Genomic DNA, 16,450 nt, shown 5'->3' on the forward strand with positions numbered 1-16,450 from the left:
GAAGAGACCAATTTCGGCATTCAAAGAGCTTATGGTAAAAATAATTTTAAACTTATTTTAAGAGGGCCACATGAATTTGAGGAGAAGAGGCCAAACTGTGTTTAATTGAGAAGACTTTATTTTAAAGCCACTGTGATGTTAAACTCAGCCTCTGAACTACTTGTAATGAAAAGGAACTAGCCCCACCAAATAATATGAGCATGAAAGAAAGGGTGTCTTAAAGTCAACTTTTGAATTATTGTAAATAAGAGTTCAGACTATGGCCTGATGAACTTTTATTTTATCACACTGTTGTTGTTTTGTTTTGGGTGTTTTCTCTTTTTTTTGCCATGAAACGACACTCCTTTTATTGATCTTCCCATCTTCATTCCTCCTTCCACTCCTACCCCTCCATCCTCCTAAATACTTCTTGCAGCCAAAAGTCTGGGCTACAGGAAAAAAGAAGTTTAAGAATTCACATACTAGCTTTGGAACTCAAAAGCTACTGATACATACAAATTGTTTAACTTTTTAAACTTTGGTTTCCTCACTTGTAACTAACAAATGGAAATGGTTAAGCCAGATCACATGCATCAGGTGCTTAGCACTTGCTGTCTATTGATATTGTCCAATTTTCATCCACACGGTCTTCCTCCTCTCTAGATCTGACCACAGCAGATGCCTAACTTCCCCATCCGCCTTTACTTCCCCAGCTCTGCCTGCCAGCCTCTCTCTTCACTCCCTCTTTATACTATAACTAGAGGAATCCTGCTCAGAGGGAATTCTTTTCAGCGCCCTCTCACCAACAAAAGATAAACATGAGATTCCCAAGTCTGCTCTCACCTTTCTGCTCAGCCTTATTCCTCACCACACACACACCATTTCCCACATGCACTGCACCCTAGACTTTTACCTCTGTGATATCCTTCTTCCGACACATAGCTAATTTCGGCTTGTCATTCAGGCCTCAGTTGAAGTTCTTCTTCAAACCAAAAAAAAGCTTCTGTACAGCACAGGAAACCATCAACAAAATGAAAAGGCCACCTATAGAATGGGAGAAAATATTTGCAACCATGCATTGCATGAGGGGTTAATATGCAAAATATGCAAGAGATTCCTACAACTTGATAGCAAAAAATAACCGAATGAAAAAAGATCAAAGGACCTGAATAGATATTTTTCTAAGGAAGACATATACCTGGCCAACAGGTACCTGAAAAGACACCCAACATCACTAATTACCATTGAAATGCAAATCAAAGCCACCATATTACTTTACACTTGCTAATATGTCTTTTTATGAAAAAACAAGAGAGAATAAATATTGGCAAGGATGTAGAGAAAACTGAATCCTTGTACACCATTGGTGGGAATGAAAATAGGTGCAGCCACTATAGAAAACAGTATGGAGGTTTGTCAAGAAATTAAAAATAGAACTACTATATGATCCAGCAATTCCAATTCTAAGTACATACCCAGTAGAAATGTGGACTCATCATCACAAATAGATACCTGCATTCACATGTTCATTTCAGCAGTATTCACAATAGCCAAGATACAGAGACAACCTAAGTGTCCATCAACTGACAGATAAAGAAAATATAGTATGTATTCACACTGGAAAATATTCAGCCTTCAACAAAAAGAAAATCCTGCCATTTGAAACAACAGAGATGAATGTGGAAGGCAGTAACCTAAGTGAAATAAGCCAGAAAAAGACAAATATTGCATAGTGTCACTTCCATGCATAATCTTAAAAAATAGTGATAGCTTACAATGAAAAGTGTCACATTCGTGATCTCCGAAGAAGATTTAACTTTGGGACCAGGGACCAGGCTTGATCCCTCAAGAGCTTTTGTGTAGCAGAGTTTTATTAAAGTGAAAAAGGGCAGAGAAAGCTTCTGACACAGACATCAGAAGGGGGATGGAGAGTGCCCCCCTCAATAGTCTAAGCGAGGGAGTTATATACTTTTTAATTAGCAATTACAATCAACAAAAAGAATGTCTCAAGTTTGTAAAAATCTTACTAGACCCACTCCCATAATTTACATTTTAAGATAACAGGATTAGCCAGAAGGTTTTCAGGAGGGTGAAACTGTCCTCAAGCAGGATTCACTGTTGTTATATAATTCTTAGTACAGTTTAAAGGGAGTTGTTTGTTATATAATCATCAGTTCTGGGCTTTTATGTGACTAAGACTAATGAATGGAAAGAGAAAGAAAAAGATATTTGTCCTTTCCTCCTTGAAAATTCCAGACCCCTATCTCTGCTTCAAGAGCCCCAAATCCCTTTCTCCTCCTGGACCTCTTATCAACCTGCCTAGGAATTGACTCTCTCATCCCTCCCTTTTCTTTTAGGAGAATTATATTGCCAAGGGAAAGGGGCATCGTTTTCATTCTGTAACTACTTCCTGCTGTTGAGGGGTGTTGTCCCTAAATTGTTGAGGCAACATATTCTCCTAACCCTCATATTAAGGGTCTCTGATCCAGGGGCCCCGAGTAATAGTTGGAGGAGATCGTGGCACTCAAAGAAGCCTGGACAACCCTTTGTTACTTAAAAGCTTTTAGATGGTTAGAAACAAACCCCATTATACAGTGACAGATGTAAGGCAAAATAGTCATTAAACCAAGTTAAAACATAATCAATATTAAAAGTCATATTATGTGCATAGTTACATCAGTCTATCCTAGAATTGTTCAGTTCAGTTCAGTCGCTCAGTCATGTCCAACTCTTTGTGACCCCATGAATCACAGCACGCCAGGCCTCCCTGTCCATCACCAACTCCCAGAATCCACTCAGACTCACGTCCATCGAGTCAGTGATGCCATCCAGCCATCTCATCCTCTGTCGTCCACTTTTTCTCCTGCCCCCAATCCCTCCTAGCATCAGAGTCTTTTCCAATGAGTCAGCTCTTTGCATGAGGTGGCCAAAGTACTGGAGTTTCAGCTTTAACATCATTCCTTCCAATCATCAAATCAAGAAGAGGCATCACATATAATTGTTATTGGTGAAGGTATTCTCAGAGTTGAAGAAAGTCCTTTCCTTAAAGTGGAGAAACCCACAATGGGAAGCCTCCAATCGATGAGGAGGTTGAAAAGCTGAAAGCTGAGCCACATAGTTAATTCTAAGGCTTCAGGATGTATGACAATATCTGGGCATGAAAACTGTCTCCCGTAGAGACAGTCCCTTCTTCTTAGAGGCAGTTTGAGCCCTCATTAAAGCTATGGGTAAAACTTTAAATCAACTGTCTTGTATTTCCTGAGTTAGCTTACATGGGCATCTTTTAATAATGTCATTAGCCTTTTCAACTTTTTCTGAAGATTGGGGTCTCCAGGAACAGTGTAAGTGATGTTCTATTCCTAGAGCTTTTGACACCCTTTAAGTTACAGCAGCTTTAAAGATGGAGCCATTGTCACTCTGAACTTGAGAGTTTAAGATCCCACTTACATCATGAGAAGTCAGTACAGTAAGATTTTGCCCATTCATTAACTTTGGACTTTAGTGAATACTGCTTTTGATGTGAAACTAGGTGAGGATCATTGAGTTTGATAATGACAGAAACAGTATTTTGTGCTTGACCCATAGTTTTGCCATCAGCCCACACTCTAGGATTTACATTTTGTTCCATTAGTGGGAGAGAAAGAGCGGGTTCCATATTCATGAAAAACAGAGGCCTGGACCTTGTTCAGAATATCCCTTCCCAGAAGGGGTGAGGGAGACTCCAGCGCAAATAGAAAGTTGTGAGAAAATAGTACAGAGTCCCAGTTGCAGCTTAAAGGATGACTGAAATAATAATATTTGGCTCATCCAGACAGTCCCATTATGGTAGTGGATCTGGAGGAAAGTGGACCAGGAGCTTCAGTGAGCACAGAGAAATTTGCCCGAGTATCCAAAAGAAATTGACTGATTGGCCCTGCACAGTTATTAATACCTGGGGTTCTTCAGGTGTTATGAGGACAAAGACTTGTGTCGGAACCCCCAGGCACATTTAGTCCTGATTGTCCTGAGAGTCCAACCCCTGGGGTCTACACCTCAGAGGGCTGTCTCTTCTCCAGTGTGGTCCTTTACAGATTAGGCATGGAGCCAGGGGCAGCTTAGATGCCTGAGGGCGATCCCACTTGAGATGCCCTTCCTTTCCACAGTAATAACAAGTCCCTCCCTTTTCACCTGGGTCCCTCTGGGCATTTTTCCTCAGGCTATTTCAGAGCAGGTCTGACAGGCATTGTTGGGACTTCAGTCTTTTGCCTGGTTCTTTTTTGCCTCTATTTTCTCCTCATATTCTCTACTGTAATATATTGTCTGAGCCAGGTGCAACAGTTTTTCTAAAGATTGGTTTGGTCTGAATGCCTGTTTTAGGAATGTACAGCAAATATCTGGAGTCAACTGAGTGAGAAATCTATCTTTTAAGATCATTTCTCCCTCTGCGCTTTCAGGATCAATGTCAGTAAACTTGAGAAGAGTCTCTATACTAGTACTCTATACTAGGAGTTTATCAGAAGTTTCCTTCTCTCCCTGTTCTATGTCAGCAAACTTAGCATCAAATCTCAGCATGCACGCACTTGAGTCCTTCAAGAATACATCCAGCAAAGCAGCTCTGTTATAGGAACTGCTTGGCTTCCAGTAGGGAGGAGGGCTGTTTTGTGCTCCCTCTTTCCCCTTGTCTCACGTTCAAGCCATTCATCTCCAAAAGTAGTAGCTTCCCCCAAAACTCAAGCTCTCAAGTCAGGAGTCAGCCTCTGTCCCAAGACATGAATTACATCTCTCCAAGTAAGGTCATAAAGGAAAGTTAGGCCCGTAAAGTCTTCTATGTAATTTTTTGATCCTCTAAATAGTCTACCGAGACTCAGGCAATCCCTCCTAGAAGGGTGCCCTAATTCTCAGCCGGTACAGTTGGGAGCCCCAGATACAGGGGCAAAGTAAGAGAACAGGAGGAAGTCGTAGGTTTCACACCAAAATCTGTACCCTTAGGACACAAGTCTGGCCTGTCTTGCAGATAAATAAAGTGAAGTCGCTCAGTCGTATCCGACTCTTTGTGACCCCATGGACTGTAGCCTACCAGGCTCCTCTGTCCATGGGATTTTCCAGGCAATAGTACTGGAGTGGATAGGAGCAATACATATGGCACTTCTACCTATTTCTCTTGTTTTCTATGGAACTGGTCTAGTTGTAAAACAGTATTGTAATTAAGAGAACTTTCAACAGACCAGCATTCCCCGTCTTCTAAAGGATACTGTGGCCATTCAGTATCACAGAAGATCTGAAGTGTCTTTTTTAAACTCTGGGGATCAAACTTGTCCCAGTTTTTTAAATACATTTTAAAGGGGTAGTTATGGAACCGTTAGTTCCCATCTGTAAGAGAGAAAAAAGCAGCATCCACAGCCGTGGCTCCTTTCCACCAAAGGCGTCCCTCCCTGCTCTAGATGCGGGTGTAGACAGACTCTCCACCAAAGCTTTCCTTCCCTGGTGAGACTTAGTCTGTCCCTTACTGATGCAAGCACTTTACTTGTCCCTCCTGGTTCTACCATCGAGGTGGGATGCACCAGGGGTAGACCTGATGGCATCCCAGATTGATGTCCAGTTCCTCACCAGTAAGACCTTTGTCTGATTTTTGCTCCTTTTTCTCTGATGCCACCTGGGATGGAGCTTTTTAGAATATTTCCCAAGCTGGGACTACTAGGAGAAGCATCCATCTTTCCATGTGCCTATCCTCATTCCTGAGTATAGTCTGACGGCAGTAGAAGCAGTGAGTCATTGCCACATCAGTATATGTGATAGTGAAAGGGTCAGCCAGCTAGGAAAAAGTGATTTTTGTCCTCAAGCTATCAGGGCAAAGCCTTCCAGTTCATCTCCACAGATTCCACAGAAAGAATATCTAGGGAGTTGAGACACAAGTCATCAGAGAGCCTTCTCTGGTCTGTTAAGAGCTAGCACTACCAAAGGAAGAGGCCCATTGCACTTCCAATCTGACCAGATCCTGCAATTCCAGATCTGTGTCCTTAAAAACCACATGGTCACCAGCAGTGCATTTATCCACATAGATGGGAGGCACAGGCATAACAAAGACTCACTTGCAGGTCTCTGGCCCCTGAGGGAGGTAGCCAAAAGAGTAACCTCTAGCCTGAGAGACATGCCTGGAGCTAGAGTTCCACCTAGTTCCCAAACATGCTGCTGGAGCTAGTTCCCCCTCACTCCATACATGCCCCTGGTAACTTTCTAGCAAGGCTCGCCTAGTCTAGCAAGGCTAGGTGCTTCCATGCACAGAGTCTAAGTAAAAGTACACAATAACAGCATGGATCACAAGTCCCTTGAAGGTCTATGATCCAACAGATTATGTTAGTAGTTCTAATTCCCCATGCAATTATGAAATGGTCAAAGAGACCAGGAAAAGCTGACCAGTGGCCCTTAGGAAGCATCAATATGAACAAACCTAGTGGAGGTGATCGAATTCCAGTTGAGCTATTTCATAATCCTAAAAGATGATGCTGTGAAAATGCTTCACTCAATCTGCTAGAAAATTTGGAAAACTCAGCAGTGGCCACAGGACTTTAAAAGGTCAGTTTTCATTCCAGCACCAAAGAAAGGCAATGTCAAAGAATGTTCAAACTACCATACAATTGCAGTCATCTCACACACTAGCAAAGTAATACTCAAAATTCTCCAAGCCAGGCAGGCTTCAACAGTACATGAACCGTGAACTTCCAGATATTTGAGCTGGTTTTAGAAAAGGCAGAGAAACCAGAGATCAAATTGCCAATATGCATTGGATCATAAAAAAGCAAGAGAGTTCCAGAAAGACATGTATTTCTGCTTTATTGACTATGCCAAAGCCTTTGTGTGGATCACAACAAACTGTGGAAAATTCTTAAAGAGATGGAAATACCAGACCACCTGACCTGCCTCTTGAGAAATCTGTATGCAGGTCAAGAAGCAACAGTTAAAACTGGACATGGAACAACAGACTGGTTCCAAATAGGAAAAGGAGTACATCAAGGCTGAATATTGTCACCCTGCTTATTTAACTTATCTGCAGAGTACATCATGAGAAACACTGGGCTGAATGAAGCACAAGCTGGAATCAAGATTGTGGGGAGAAATATCAATAACCTCAGATACGCAGATGACACCACCCTTATGGCAGAAAGCGAAGAAAAACTGAACAACCTCTTGATGAAAGTGAAAGAGGAGAGTGAAAAAGTTGGCTTAAAGCTCAACATTCAGAAAACGAAGATCATGGTATCTGGTCCCATTACTTCATGGGAAATAGATGGAGAAATAGTGGAAACAGTGACAGACTTTATTTTGGGAGGCTCCAAAATCTCTGCAGATGGTGACTTCAGCCATGAAATTAAAAGATGCTTACTCCTTGGAAGAAAAATCATGACCAACTTAGAGAGCATATTAAAAAGCAGAGACATTACTTTGCCAACAAAGCTCCATCTAATCAAGGCTATGGTTTTTCCAGTAGTCATGTATGGATGTTGGAGTTGGACTCTAAAGAAAGCTGAGCACCAAAGAATTGATACTTTTGAACTGTGGTGTTGGAGAAGACTGTTGAGAGTCCCTTGGACCGCAAGGAGATCCAACCAGTCTATTCTAAACGAAATCAGTCCTGACTATTCATTGGAAGGACTGATGCTGAAGCTGAAACTCCAATACCTGATGTGAAGAACTGACTCATATTTGAAAAGACCCTGATGCTAGGAAAGATTGAAGGTGGGAGGAGAAGGGGATCACAGAGGATGAGATGGTTGGATGGCATCACTGAGTCAATGAACATGAGTTTGAGTAAACTCTGGGAGTTGGTGATGGACAGGGAGGACTGGCGTGCTGTGGTTCATGGGGTCGCAAAGAGTTGGATAGGACTGAGCAACTGAACTGAACTGAACAAAGTTTAAACTGAGTAGTTTGTTGTATAATCAGTAGTTCTGGGCTTAAAGAAAAAAAAAAATTTATGTGACTAAGACTAAGGAATGTAGAGAAAACAAAAATGTTTGTCCTTTCCTCCTTGAGAATTCCAGACCCCTATGTCCTCTTTGAGAGCCTCGGACCACTTTCTTCTCCTTGAGGACCCTGGACTTCTTATCAACCTGCCTGTGAATTGCCTCTCTCAATAGTCAAGCTCATGGAATCAAAGGGGAGAATGTTGGTTGCCAGAGTTAGGGGATTTGGACAAAAGCTGAGAGGTTGGTTTAGACTTTTAATTTTAGGGTTTAGGATCTAAATAAAGGGTTTAGACTTCTAATTATAAAATGAATAGGTTCTGAGGATCTAAGGAATAGAATAGTGACTATAGTTGGCAGTCCTGTATCATATATATATATATATGTATATATATATATATATCTGTATATCTGGACATCACGCACTGGATTAAAAAAAAAAATTGCTGTAAATAGGCCTTTAGGAATGTGGTAGTGAAGTGTAGGTGGAAGGGAAGCTTTACATGGTCCTAAAATTTCTGTCCTTTTATGAGCCTCTGCCTCTGTAATGTGAAATTCACAAGAGCTTCTTAGGTATGAGGGATTTTTGTTGTTTATTGTTGGTTTTTTTCCCTTCTAGACTGGAAAGAATAGCTTGAGTGGGCTGGAGGTGGGTGTTTCCCTTCTCTCAGGACAGCTTGCTATTGTTGTTTAGTCATTCAATGTATCTGACTCTTTTGTGACCCTATGGACTGTAATCTGTCAGGCTCCTTTGTCCATGGGATTTCCCAGGCAACTAGGAGTTGGTTGTCATTTCCTTCTCCAGGGAATCTTGCCCATCCAGGGATTGAACCTGAGTCTCTTGCATTGGCAGATGGATTCGTTACCACTGAGCCACCAGGGAAGCCCCTTAAGGCAGCTGCTGCTGCTGCTGCTAAGTCGCTTCAGTCGTGCCCGACTCTGTGCGACCCCATAGACGGCAGCCCACCAGCTATGTACTCCTAATACTTGATCAGGCTCTGATAAGTAGTTTTCTTGAGGGCAGGCCATCTGTGCTTCCCTAGTGGCTCAGTCAGTGAAGAATCAGCCTGCAATGTGGGAGACCTGGGTTCAATCCCTAGGTTGGAAAGATCCCCTGGAGGAGGGCATAGCAACCCACTCCAGTATTCTTGCCTGGAGAATGCCCATAGACAGAGGGTCCTAGCAGGCTTCAGCCCGTGGGGTCGCAGAGAGTCCGACATGACTAAGCGACTGAGGACAACACGCGCAGGCTGTAAAAGAACAGAGTTCTCTATGTATTTCGAAACAGTTCCCATTCCCCTCCCCCTGCCAGGAGCAAAATGAGAATGTTCTCTGATAGTGACTTTAGAAATCTGTTGAAGGCTTCAGGAGGTATAAGCTCCCAAGTTTGTGGGTGCCCCTGATGGCTGGGTCCCCCTGGAGTGTTTAGGCCTGAGTTGCCCACACTGAATCTCCAGCAGTCTATCATTCACAGTTAAGGTTTTCTACTATAGCACTAATTCCTGCCTCAGTCTCTGCCAGTTGAATTTCTTCTCCAGGAAACCATGATGCCCTCTTTTTCCCTGTCTGTATCAATCTTTGGGGCAACGGTGTATCCTGTTTTCCTCTCTCATGGATCCAAGAAGGGTTGTTGATTTTTTAGTTTCTTGAGCTTTTCATTTGTTGTTGAGGCTGAGTGACGACTTCTAAGTTTCTTACACGTGGAACAGGAAACTGGGAACCCACAGTTACATGACACGCTGCACTCTCCCCCAAACTGAGATCTCATCAGACAGGGGTTGACTGTGGAAGAGAATTCTGCCCTTCCTGAAACCTACTTCTGAGGCGTTTATCTAGAGTTTCCAACGTATGGCATCTAAATCATATGTGTAGCAGAGTCATACAGATACTTTCCAGCCTTCTATAGAAGTGTCGATTATGAATGATAATCTTAAGCCTTGTTTTCAAGAATGTTTCTCCTCTCCTTGAATATTGCATAGCACTGACAACTTCATTCAGGCATGTTGTTTTCTTGTTTTTGTTTTTGATGAAAAATTTGAACGCATGATGCACGCCCGTGCATGCATAGAATACATTACCAAATAGAAGGAATTACCAAATTCCTTCTATTTCAGTAAAAGCTTAGAAAATAATTAAGGATTTAGGGGTTTAAATCCATTCTAAGTGAGCCTGTCTATTAAGACTGCCACCACCACCTCACACACCTTAGCCAGCCTTCAGTCAAGTGCTTCTATAATTACACTGTAAGTAGCTAATTAAAAAGAAGGTGTTTAATGTACTGGAGTTAAGAGTGCTTTCTATTCAGGAAATTAGTTCTACTCCTTATTAAGAGGCGCAAATAAGCAGTTCAATAATGTGAATCCCCTCGGAAGAAAATACTGACCAGGAATCTTCCTGAAGGTATAATTCCAGGCAGAATAAAGGTGTCTGGGAGAGTTACTTCCCCCACCGCCCCCCACCACCTCCCACCCGCTGCTGCTTCCCTCTTCTTCACATTATTGTAATCTAGTTCCACAAGACAGAGATAAGGAACAGGGCTTCCGCGTTTCTCAGATGGCCAGTGTCTATCCTGCCTGGGAAGAGTGACACTCATTTTCTTGCCAATAGTATTGCTGCCACCATCACAGCTGGATCTTTCTTTCTTTTTCAAATAAATAAAATTAAAAGTGCTCGGCAGGGCACAGTTCAGCTGTATATCTCCTAGTTGCACACAAATTGAAGCCGCTTCTAACTTGAATTTTTAAACTTCTTTGCCATCCTGCAATGATAAAAGTAAAGAGTCAGACAATGTAGTCCATTTACCTGCCTGCTTTCCCTCTAAATAGACAGCAGTTGGTTGTGAGCGTGTGACTAGGGCAATTTTATGGCAGAGAACTCTTCTTCTTAAAAGGTGATGGAAATAGCTGGAGAAGAAGACAGATTTTGTTTTCCTTTCAAAATTTCTCAGGCATCTGCAAGCTCAGAGGTGCTGATGAATAAAGTTGAGGTAATTTAATGAAACTTTTGTAGTGAGTAGGGGAGACAGGAGGAAACTATATTTACTGCAAGATATATAAGGCACTACTTTGCATTCAAAAGTCATAGCATTCACTTTTTTTAACTCAAGTGTAGTTGATATACAATGTTTTTGCATTTCCTTTTTTGCATTTCCTTCCAGTGTAGGACACCACAGAACTCTTAAGTTCCCTGAGCTATACAGCAGGTTCTCATTAGTTACCTGTTTTATACTTAGTATCAATAGTATATATATGTCAATCCTAACCTCCTACTTCTTCCACCTCCAGCTTTTCCCTGCTTGGTGTCTGTAATTTGTTCTGTACACCTACGTCTCTATTTCTGTTTTGCAAATAAGATCATCTGTTACATTTTTCTAGATGCCATGAAGTGAAATGAAGTTGCTCAGTCATGTCCAACTCTTTGCAACCCCATAGACGGTAGCCTACCAGGTTCCACATCCATGGGATTTTCCAGGCAAGAATACTCGACTGGGTTGCCACTTCCTTCTCCAGGAGATCTTCCCTACCCAGGGATTGAACCCGGGTCTCCTGCATTGCAGGCAGACACTTGACCATCTGAGCCACCAGGGAAGTCTCTCTAGATGCCATATATATCATTAATATAATATTTGTTTGGAAATTGAGCCCTTGATTGTAGATGCAATCAAGTTAAGATGAGGTCATACAACCTCATCTTACATGAAATGAGGTCAACAACATGAGATTGTTGTTGTTCACTCGCTCAGTTGTGTCCGACTCTTTGTGACCCCATAGACTGCAGCACTGCAGGAGAGTGAAAAAGCTGGCTTAAAGCTCAACATTCAGAAAACAAAGATCATGGCATCTGGTCCCATCACTTCATGGCAAATAGATGGGGAAACAGTGGAAACAGTATCAGACTATTTTGGGGGGCTCCAGAATCACTGCATATGCTGACTGCAGCCATGAAATTAAAAGATGCTTACTCCTTGGAAGGAAAGTTATGACCAACCTAGATAGTATATTGAAAAGCAGAGACATTACTTTGCCAACAAAGGTCCGTCTAGTCAAGGCTATGGTTTTTCCTGTGGTCATGTATGGATGTGAGAGTTGGACTGTGAAGAAAGCTGAGCGCCGAAGAATCGATGCTTTTGATCTGTGGTGTTGGAGAAGACTCTTGAGAGTCCTTTGGACTGCAAGGAGACCAACCAGTCCATTCTGAAGGAGATCAGCCCTGGGATTTCTTTGGAAGGACTGATGCTAAAGCTGAAACTCCAGTACTTTGGCCACCTCATGCGAAGAGTTGACTCATTGGAAAAGACTCTGATGCTGGGAGGGATTGGGAGCAGGAGGAGAAGGGGACGACAGAGGATGAGATGCCTGGATGGCATCACCGACTCAATGGACGTGAGTTTGAGTGAACTCGGGGAGATGGTGATGGACAGGGAGGCCTGGCGTGCTGCAATTCATGGGGTCGCAAAGAGTTGGAAACGACTGAGCGACTGAACTGAACTGAACTGAGACTGCAGCATGCCAGGCTTCCGTCCTTCACTATCTCCTGGAGTTTGCTCAAACTCACGTCCATTGAGTCGGTGATGCCATCCAACCATCTCATCCTCTGTCATCCCCTTCCCCTCCTGCCTTCAATATTTCCCAGCATCAGGGTCTTTTCCGGTGAGTCAGCTCTTCACATCAGATGGCCACAGTATTGGAGCCTCGGCTTCATTATCAGTCCTTCCAATGAATATTCAGGACTGATATGCTCTAGGGTTGGCTGGTTTGATCTCCTTGCAGTCCAAGGGACTCTTAAGAATCTTCTCCAGCATGAGATTAGAATGGCCCTCATGCAGTATAAATGGGCACAGACATAGAGGTAGGACAGTCATGTGAAGACAGACGCAGAGGTTGCTGTTACACTTGCCCAAAGCACAACATGCCTGATGCTATCATAAGGTAGAGGAGGCAAGAAAGGACCTTTCTCTGGAGGATTTGGGGGGTACAGCCCTTCCTCCACCTTGCTTTGGACTTGTAGACTGAAAAACCATGAGAAATGAAATTTCCCTTGTTTTAAGTAACCTGGTCTGTGATCATTTGTTCCATCAGCCCTAGAAAACTAGTGTATCTTTCTTTTGCTCCTGCTTTGATCTACAAAGTTGCCCTATTTCTGGCCCCAAACTCATAAGTTTCTCCTTTGTTATTTAAGTTATCTCATATTTGGAGCAAACTCCAAGAGACAGTGAAGGACAGGGAAGCTGGGCACGCTGTAGTCCATGGGGTCACAAAGAGTCAGGCACGACTTAGCAAATGAACAATACCAAAATAGTCTTTCCAATAAATTCCCTTCAAACATAGGTTAGCCGACATGAATGCTGTTGTTTTCATCCAACTGTCTGAGCTAATAAACACACGTCCTGCTTCCATCTTAGGTGTCTTTTCGTATTGGTAGACAGTCAGACACAGTTTATTAAGAAAAATGAATCAAACTTGTAAATCAGGCAAAGGCAGGGTCATGCACACTCTTATAGACATATTAGGTTAGAATTTTGCTTATCAGACCAACACAAAGGTTTTTAAATTATCTATATTTCAGGAATGTACCACTGATCAACTTAACACTTATTGTAAAAGTACATATTCTATGAAGTTGCAAGTTAACTTCTAGACTTTTGCCTGGTAGAGATGTAAATCAGTATTTTCTGATAGAAAATGTAACTAAAAGGTTTGGGTTTTCTTGCTCTATAGAGCATTAACCAGTTTTGTATCTAATCTAGCAATGTTATGCCCACATTCTTTTCCCCAGTACTATACAATCTTTATTCCAACAGTTATCCTTTGAATCATCTTTGCCTTCCTGCTGATTACTGCATTAATGAGGAGAATTGGTCCTGATGTATTTGTATGAAAATCATATTTTCAACTTCTGGTAATTATCTTTTGACATGCCACATGCACAGATAGAATTATTAGAGAATGTTGATACTTCCAGATTAGCTGAATGACCTTGTGCAAATGTATTCACAAAGCAGAAGTTAGGATTTGATACAAATGGAAAATGGGAAAGAATGTCATTGTGCTTGGACAAAAGAATGATTTTCATTTTCTCCCTTAAGATTAAAAAAATGAATTTCTTTACACTTAAAAATATATATATTCCTATATATATTTGTAGAATTATATATGTATTTCTAATTCTGGAAAGCTAATTTGCTCATATATATTGACTGAGTGATGACTAAGGGTCTCTTAGAGTCTAAGACAAATTTTCACTGACGATCTGTTCTTTAGAGTTATATTAAATATCTTCAAGTCCATGTTATTTCAGCTAGTTCTTTGGGTGTAACTAAACTGGACATAGAAGCATAATAATATTAAATAAAGTGAAAATCCAAAGCAGAAAGTTACATGAAATTGATGAGAAAATTAGGCAATTTCTATAGCAATGTCCAACTCACATTTTCACTGCAATCTTGAAACGTCAAAGTATAAAATGACAGAATGATTGCAACGAAATCCTACAACATTTGTAATGTAGGGACAATATGACATTGCTGAAAAGAACTGAACATCTTCCTAATGGAAAGGAAGTGTGTGTGTGTGTTGTGTGTGTGTGTATGCGTGTGTGTGTGTACCCGCACTCCAGTGTGCATACCACAGAGGTATAAGTTGGGAAAGAATAAAGGGTAGGAAAGGAAATAAGGATACCACTGTTTCCTGAGTGTTATTATATGCCCTAGTCTAAAAGTCCGTTTAAAAATTGAAGTTTTTAATTCTTGCCATATCATTCCCATTAGAAAATGGAATAGGGTGATTACCTTTCCGACAGTCATGCAGAAACAGGGTTCGAGTTCATTTCTAACTCCAATCCTCTTTATTTTGGATTTTCTGATAAAGAACATTGCATCATTCCAATGAAAAAACTTGTGGAAGCATATAGTGTGACTAAGTCTGAGATTTTATTATTTGAGAGATGACCATTATTTTATGTCCCATTGAGAAAGACTAAAATGTTACAACTTAAAGTGATACTGTGTTTTGTTACTAAGTATTATTTAATTTTCTAGGTATTGAAAAATCATTTTTACTTATGTAGCAATGGATGTTTTTATCATATGTCACCAAAAAAAGATATAAGCAAAATAAATTTTTAGTATGTTCCTTAATTTTTTCCCCATTCTATGTTTAATTTTTCCAGATAACATTTATACTCACAGTTGTGTATTTTTTCCACATACAACTGCTAATTAACACCCGCAAGTGCTTCAAAACTAATGATAATGAAATTTTTTTTTAAACAAATGATTGATTGCTACCCCTGAGGGTTTCTTCAAAGCCAGTGATACTTTTTTTTTTTTAATTTGCTGGCAAATATACACAAGTAAGTATCTGTATTTATTTGCCAGTATGTGTATGTGTGTACACTCATATAATTAAATATGTGAAATTTACAAATATGCATATATACTCTCTAACATTTTTAGGTTATGAAAACCTTTCAGGAAACACTTAAATATTATTCATTTTGATAGTCTCTTCAATATCCATTTCCTTGTCTTTCATAGAAGAAGAACTCAGAAAATATTTATCAACATGAAGTGGACCTAAAGTATTTTACTCTAATTTTTACAACTTTCAAGTTATTTAGCTTCATGTGTAATAAGGAAATCCCTTGACTAGAGTGAATTTTCTAGATATACTGAAAATACATTCCTAAATGTTTACCATTTATTAGCAATAGAAAACCAATCAAGATAGTAAATTGCAAAATATATCAATGAAGGCAAATTTTTCCTTAGAAAAGATAATTTAAAATTATAGTATTTCAAGGAGTTTTGCAGTGTTATTTGTTGATTTGTGCCTAATTTAATGCCGATTATAAAGCAAACATCTGCTGGGCTCATCCAACCAATCAGTTGAGTAACTAAAGGTAGCAAAATTGGTATGTCTGGTTTTCTACCTAACACAGGATTTCTTTTATTAGTAACACTTTAAAATTGGATTTTTATTACCATTTTATGTGACTTATAATTTGTACATTAAAAATAAAAATTTCAAAAATGATCACTTTGCATCTTATTCATCAAAAATGTAGGGCATGAAATCTTGTTTTGATTGAATACTTACATCCCAAACTTCTTAGTGCCCCTATCTATCAGCCGGTCTTCCCAAATACTCATATGTAATTTTGAGTTAAATTTGAAAAAAATTATTTAAACATGTCATACAAATAAGTTTGTATATTCTATAACCAGCTGTTTCTAACAGCAATATTTCAGTGTATCAAAAAGATTATTTCTCTAAGCTACTAGTTTCTAACTAGAAAGCTAGGTTGGCTTTTTAGCTGATATGTCTGCTGCCGTTTTCCCTCTAGTTTTAGGGAATTTTGCAATTATTCTTCTAACCTGAATGCCACATACAGATACTAATACACACACACACACACAGAGAATTTTTAAAGAAATAACATAAAAATCCAATGGCCAGAATAAAGTCACATGGTGGTTAAGAATACAGATTTTTTTCGGTGAATTGCTAGGTTCAAATCCTGTCTTAACCCCT

General features: G+C 40.4%; 1 long non-coding RNA gene across 1 annotated transcript; it reads right to left on the reverse strand.

The window, feature by feature from the left end:
• Window positions 1–328: 328 nt before the first annotated feature.
• On the reverse strand, window positions 329–1,104 carry LOC123330958. The gene is made up of 2 exons (XR_006547314.1): window positions 893–1,104; window positions 329–428 (listed from the first exon to the last, which is right to left on the reverse strand). It is a non-coding gene; the product is annotated as an uncharacterized LOC123330958 (long non-coding RNA).
• Between the last annotated feature and the right edge of the window lie 15,346 nt (window positions 1,105–16,450).

Source organism: Bubalus bubalis, chromosome 21, assembly GCF_019923935.1.
Source record: "Bubalus bubalis isolate 160015118507 breed Murrah chromosome 21, NDDB_SH_1, whole genome shotgun sequence".
NCBI lineage: Eukaryota > Metazoa > Chordata > Mammalia > Artiodactyla > Bovidae > Bubalus > Bubalus bubalis.